The sequence below is a fragment of the Capsicum annuum genome, chromosome 7, assembly GCF_002878395.1.
Source record: "Capsicum annuum cultivar UCD-10X-F1 chromosome 7, UCD10Xv1.1, whole genome shotgun sequence".
NCBI lineage: Eukaryota > Viridiplantae > Streptophyta > Magnoliopsida > Solanales > Solanaceae > Capsicum > Capsicum annuum.
Window position 1 is genome coordinate 170,120,821 of NC_061117.1, and position 7,791 is coordinate 170,128,611.

Here is a 7,791-nt window from a genome sequence, read left to right on the forward strand (position 1 = left end):
CTAGTTTAACAAGCCTCTAAGAAAATCAATAAAACCAGTGAACCATTGAGACATGCCCCAACTGACTCATACTCAGTTATCAAATATAAACAATTCCGTGAAACCAACATCAGACATCAGACCCTCAAAACATGAGGACTCACCACAACAGAGGATGTAGAACAGCGTGCCCGAAGAATCACTGTCGAACCTAGAACTAAGCACCTAAACATACATTTCGAGAAAATGCAGCCTACATCCGAAGATGTGGATTAGTACCATGGAAAGGAGCCGAGTATATGGGGGTGTATGCAGTTGTATAAATATCATCATCATAAATATTTATAAGAAATATGCAGGATATATGAAAGACTCACATAACCCAAAGAAAATCATCATAAACATGAGAGGATGAAATAAGTACAATAACACATGTGAGTCATCATATAATTTGTCCGTCACTTTCAGTTCATCAAGAATATCAATTCTCATAATGTAAATATCATTTAAATCTTTCGAAAGAATAACTTTCACAATTCCACTTTCAAATCACTTCACCATTCACCATAGACACAAGGAAATACACACACACTGGGAGATCCTATAACCGACATAAACCATGTGAGCTACATGGAGTCCAACGTACAACCCACGTTGGGGAGAGCCGTCTAATCCTTGCCATCGGAGTAGGACTATCGATATCAAACCCACACAAACTAGTGATCACTATATAAATCAGCCTTAGGCTCACTCCTGCGGGGCACGTAGTTCGAGGGAATAAGGTCGCTTTATACCTCCCACTCGGTGCTAAAGATTTCTCCCGAACTTAGCTCAGATCATTTCAAAGACAATCTACAACAAAATAATTTCGGTAATATATAAATATACATCGGGAGCCATCATGCTTCCCATCTATTAAAATCAACCACGTTGTGGATTTCTTTCATACTCGAGTTCAAAACAACTCCATTATGACCAAAAGGTCAAATCATTCAAAGTATCTCAAATATTTAACATCAACGTGCTTTTAACACACACTTTCTCAAGAAAATACAATTTCCAATGGGATTCACGACCTAAATATCAAAATCATGATAAATATCGTTCAAGATTCATGTTTTATATCTCCACACATGTAAATTCATCTTTCAAAATCATAAACATCAAGATTTCATAATAATTATCATAAGATATGGGTTCATGCTTCAAATTCATAAAAATCAAATAAAAATCATGCCTTTGTAAAGAAAATTACTTTTGGGCACAAGAACGAAAGAGAGTCCTTGTTGAAAAATCCCACATACCTTGAATGATGAACTTTAGATCAATACTCGTTTTTGAGATGTTAATCGTTCCTTTGAATGATGGTTCTTGGAGTTCTTGAACTAGGAACTTGGAATCTTGAATAAATTTGCAGAATTAATGGTGAACTTTGGAAGTTCTTGAAGTTGGATGTAGGAGATTAGGGTTTTCTTTTTGAGGGAATTTGATGAAATATAACATATAATGCTTCTAATAGGCTTTAATATAGGGTTTGGACGGATTTTGGGTGAGGGGAAATGACCAAAACGCCCCTAAAAATCAAATAATTCTCGAATCTGACATTTGGTGGACTGTTTTGATAGTCTGAAGTAGATCAACCATAAAGTTTTACTCCAATATCCAAATTGGATGAAACCAAGTTAATTAGAAAGAGGACTCTCATATATTTTCTTTGATATATAGTATGTCACCTAGATCATTGTGTACGAGGAGTTATGATCGTTTGAAGTTGACCCAAAAATTCACTTTTGATAGGTTGATGTAGATCGACCATAATGTTTTACTCCGATAGAAAAATTGGATGAAACCAATTTCATTGAAAAGAGGACTCACAGAGCTTTCCGTTGATATATAGTATATCACCCAGATCATTATGACCAAGGAGTTATGATCGTTTAAATTTGGAGCAAAAATATGCCAAGCCTCAGTACTTTTTCCTGCACGTTTTACTGTTCACTACTATTCACGGTTCGATCGGAATGTTCATAACTCGTTGCTCGGGTGTACGTTTTGGATGATCCACATATCGTTGGAAAGATTATTCGATACTTTACACAATGGTGGGTCCTAATCTATAACCTTCCGCACATAAAATTTATAATTTATTCTAGAAGATAGAACCCAACACGTATACGCACAAAATTTCAACTAAAAATTTCCCGGGATATTACATCATCCCCCCTGGAAACATTCGCCCTCGAATGAAGCTAGACATGCCAAGATTAGATAGGGAATAGAGCATACAGTTGAAACCATTCGTTAGACTCATCACCACATCGTTTCTCACTCCGAATGCAATATAGAATGCATAAATTCAAGAAACTACAGTTGAACACATAATAAATGACAGTTGAACTGCTGCAACTTTTATGAAAAGAGCATGATTTAGGAAAGAACGGTACCTTCTTCTTGATTGGAGTTCGCAGAAAATAGGTGCGGGTACTTGGATTGCATATCCGCCTTAGCTTCCTAAGTTGCACCCTTAACAGATTGGTTTCGCCACAACACCGTGACCAAGGGAACTTTTTTGTTCCTTAGTCTTCGGACACTGAAATCAAGAATCTCAATAGGAATCTCATCAAAAGAAAGATTTTCTTGAATGTCAGCACTCACAAAGGAATCCCCTACCACAGCATCGCTAATATGCTTTCAAAGCATGGAGACATAGAATATTGGATGAACAGAGGACAACTCAGAAGTTAACTCGACCTCATAAGCTACCTTACCAACATGGTTAAGAATTTTGTAAGGACCAACATAACGGGGACTAAGCTTCCCCTTCTTTCCGAATCTCTTCAGCCCCCTCATGGGTGAAATTTTCAGATACGCTTGGTCACCAAATTCAAACTCAAGGTCTCTCCTTCTAACATCCGCATATGACTTCTGACGACTCTGCGCAGTTTTCAACCTTTCCCTAATCAACTTAACTTTTTCCATAGCCTCAAATACCGAATCAGGACCACTCACAGCCGTTTTACCCACCTCGAACCAACCTATGGGTGATCTACACTTCCTCCCATATAAGGCTTCAAATGAAGTCATGCCAATACTAGAGTGGAAACTGTTATTGTAAGCAAACTCTATCAACGGTAAGTGATCATCCTAACTTCCCTTAAAGTCAAGTGCACAAGCTCTCAACGTATCCTCTAAGGTTTGGATGGTCCAATCAGCCTGACCATCGGTCTGCGGATGAAAAGCAGAACTAAAAAGCACTGGGGTACCAAGACCCTTCTTAAAAGCTTTCCAAAATTGCGAAGTGAACTGTGTACCCCTATCCGAAATGATAGATAAGGGAACTCCATGCAGTCTGACTAGCTCTCGGATATACAATCTAGCATAATCCTCAGCAGTATATGAAGTATGAACAAACAAAAAATGAGCAGACTTAGTCAACCTATCAACCACAACCCAAATGGAATCATGATGGCATCGGGAAGGAGGTAAACCAATCACGAAGTCCATATTTATCTCTTCCCACTTCCAGGTGGGAATACTAAACTCTTGCATCATACCACCAGATCTTTGGTGTTCAACCTTAACCTGTTGGCATGTTAAAGACTTAGCTACAAATGCTGCTATATCTTTCTTCATGACACTCCACCAATAGATTTCCCGCAAGTCTTGATACATCTTGGTGGCACCAGGATGAATAGAGTATCGCACCCCGTGCGCTTCATCCATAATCCTTTGTCTCAGATCATTAACATTTGGGACACACAATCTACCCTGCAATCTCAAACACCATCTCCCCCTTGGGAGAAAACCTCTACTTTTTGGTCCTTGACTGACTCCTTCAGTCTGACCAAACTAGCATCTAAGTATTGTTTTTCCTTCACTTCCTAAACCAAGGAGGATTTGGAACTACTCTGAACCCCCATACTACCTTTAGCAGAGTCAAACAACCTAACCCCCAATATAGCTAAATGATGTACATCACGAGCCAACTCTTTCTTACCTTCTACCACATGCAAAACACTACCCATGGATACTCTACTTAGGGCATCCGCACAACATTGGCCTTGCCCGAATGGTACAGCACACTCATATCATAGTCCTTTAATAATTCTAACCATCATCTCTGCCTAAGATTCAATTCTCTATGGGTAAACACAAACTGCAGACTCTTATGATCAGTGAAAACATCAACATGGACACCATAATAATAGTGTCTCCAGATTTTCAAAGCAAACACAATAGCAGCCAACTCAAGGTCATGGGTGGGGTAATTTTTCTCATAGGGTTTCAACTGTCTAGAAGCATAAGTTATCACCTTACCCTTCTTCCTCAATACGCAACCCAACCCAACTCTCGAAGCATCACAGTACACCACAAAACCATCAACACCATTAGGCAAAGTCAAAACAAGGGCTGAAGTGAGTCGAGTCCTTAACTCCTGAAAACTCTTCTCACAAGATTCGGACCATAAGAACTTCACTTTCTTTTGGGTCAACCAAGTCATAGAAGATGCTATAGAGGAGAAACCCTCAACAAAACAGTGGTAATAGCTAGCTAAACCCAAGAAACTTTGAATATCAGTCAGAGAAATAGGTCTAGGCCAATTTCTAACAGCTTTGGTCTTTTGGGGATCAACTCTAATACCCTCGGAAGAAATGATATGACCCAGAAAAGCAACTGACCTTAGCCAAAACGCACACTTACTGAACTTGGCAAACAACTTGTGATCTCTAAGGGTTTGCAAGATAGTTCGGAGATGATCAGAATGTTTATCCTCACTACGAGAGTACACCAGTATATCATCGATGAACACTATGATAAACATATCCAGATATGGTCTGAACACTCAATTCATGAGGTCCATGAAAGCTGCTGGGGCATTAGTTAACTCGAAAGACATAACAAGAAACTCAAAATGGCCAGAACGAGTTTGGAAAGTGGTTTTCGGGATGTCACACTCCCTAACTTTGAGTTGATGATAGCTGGAACGAAGGTCTATCTTTGAGAAATAACTTACACCTTGCAATTGGTCAAAGAAATCATCTATTCTCGGAAGGGGGTACTTATTTTTTATGGTGACTTTATTTAGTTGGCAGTAATCAATGCACATACGCAAAGATCCATCTTTCTTTCTCACAAACAACACAGGAGCACCCCCAAGAAGAAACACTGGGCCTTATGAAACCCTTATCTAGTAGATCTTTGAGTTGCTCTTTCAACTCCTTAAGTTCTGCAGGGGCCATACGGTAAGAAGGAATAGAAATAGGTTGAGTATCGAGAAGAAGATCAATCCCTAACTCTATCTCTCTATCAGGAGGTATCCCTGAAACATCATCCGAAAAGACATCAGAAAACTCATTGACGATGTTAACAGACTGGAGAGTTGGAGTCTCATACTTAGTGTCTTTGAATCTAACCAAATGGTAAATACACCCCTTGGAAATAAGCATTCTAGCTTTGAGGTAAGAGATAAAATGACTCTTGGGTGACATAGAATTCCCAGACCACTCAAACACGGATGCACCCGAAAACTAAAACTTGACCACTTGGGTCCGACAATCAATAGAGGCATAAGAAGAATACAGCCAGTCTATACCAAGAATCACATCAAAATCTACCATGTCTAACTCAATTAGATCAGCCAACAAGACTCTATGAAGAACGGTAACAAGACACTTTTTATACATTTTCTGGCAACAATCGAATCACCCACTGGGGTAGAAACTGGGATAGGCTCAGGAATAATCTCAGGACTCATTTTAAAATTCACAGCAATCAAAGGTGTAACATATGAGAAATGGATCCAGGATCCAACAAAGCATACATATCAAACTAAAATATCCGAAGTATACCAGTAACAATATCGGGAGTGTTCTCATGTTCCTGCCAGGACAGTAAAGCATAGAATCTATTCTGGCGCTGCCCGCCAGTATTGCTAGAAGAGGCGCCCTGAGCTGGGGCAGGGCGAGTCACTGGAACTGGAGCACTAACAGTCTGAGTCTGGGTATGAGGGCGATAGTCACGACGCCCTTATCCATCTTGTGGATAATCTCTAACTCTGTGACCCATGTCACCATACCGGAAATAACCCCTCTTCTCACCCCAATATTTACCTAAATAAGCCCTACCATACATAGGACACAGGGGATAATTTGGCTTACTGCCAGTACTGTACTGGGACCTGGATATATATGACCTTCTACCTTGCTCCTGCCTACCTCTTGGAATGGGAGCACTAGCAGATGATGGTGCTTGCATAGACGAACGATCCATATACTGAGGGCGACTCCCTTCTTGCGATCTAGTCTGACCCTGTCCGTGCTCCTTGGACCTAGCTCTCTTATTCCCTCTTATTCTATCTCTCTCCTTAATCTTGTCTGCCTCAATCTGTTGGGCATGAGTTATCAGCCTAGAAAGATTTATCTCACTATTCAGTATAGCGAACCTACACTCCTTAACCACATAACTAGACACTCCAGTCACAAACTTACTCATACTAGCCCGATTATCAGCCACTAAGTCAGAAGTATACTTTTCCAACTGATTGAACTTTAGACAGTACTCCCTGACAGTCATAGAGCCCTATTACAGGTTCATAAACTCTTCTACCTTCGCCTCCATCATCTCCAAAGGGAAAAACTTATCCAGGAATGCATCCTGGAACTCTTGCCAAGTTTTAGGGATAGCTCCCTCACCTCTACCTTTCCTCTAAGCAACAACCCAGTCATAAGAAAGGTCTTTCAACCTATACCCAGCCAACTCCATACTATGTTCCTTAGATACACGCATCACCTGAGTAATCTTCCACACCTCCTCTAAAAATAACCATGGATCCTCATCAGACTTGAACCCATAGAATTTCGATGGATTTATCCGCATGAAGTCACGAATTCTAGTAGCAGCTGAATCACCTCCCTTCTGCTGTAGAGTCGGGGTCAGGTTGGCCTGAATATTTGCAGTAACAGCTTGGGCCAGCGCCTGAAAGGCTGTCCAAAATTCAGCATAAGACACGTTTTCATTCAATGGGTCAGCAGGTTGAGGTTACTGACCATCATTATTTCTTCTTGCTCGACATGGAAGCATATTTTTGAAAGAGGAAAGCACGAATCAGTGGAAGAGAGAGACACTTTAAGTACGATAGACTTCTGAAAGAAAGAATCATATTTTTTCCTAAAATGTCTTGTAACCTCTTGCTCATAGATGTGGCGCGCTACACACCAATGATCAAGACTTTACTTAACGCAGCTTGTCAGACTCCCTACGACACTTTAAAACCTTAGGCTTGTTACCAAGTTTTTAACGCCCCAAAAAATAAGTCCTGGAGCATCACACGGTGCTTGAGGCTACGAGTAGTCCCAAGCTAACCCTTTGAGCCATTTTTATTCAATTCAACACAAATCAACGGGGTTTCCATAAATAACCCTCAAATATCAACAGAGTAATCATCATCCAAGAATAAAAGAATTTCAGAAAGATAGTAAAATACGACTTATTAATCAACTCCCAACATCTATACTAGTCTGACAAGCCTCTAAGAAAATCAATAAAACCAGCGAGCCATTGAGACATGCCCCAACTGACTCATACTCAGTTATCAAATGTAAATAATTTCGTGAAACCAACATCAGACATCACGTCCTCAGAACATGAGGACTCACCACAACAGAGGATATAGAACATCGTGCCCAAAGAATCACTGTCAAACCTGGAACTGAGCACCTGAACCTATATTCTGACAAAATGCAGCCCACATCCGAAGATATGGGTCAGTACCATGGAAAGGAACCGAGTATATGAGGGTGAATGCAGTTGTAT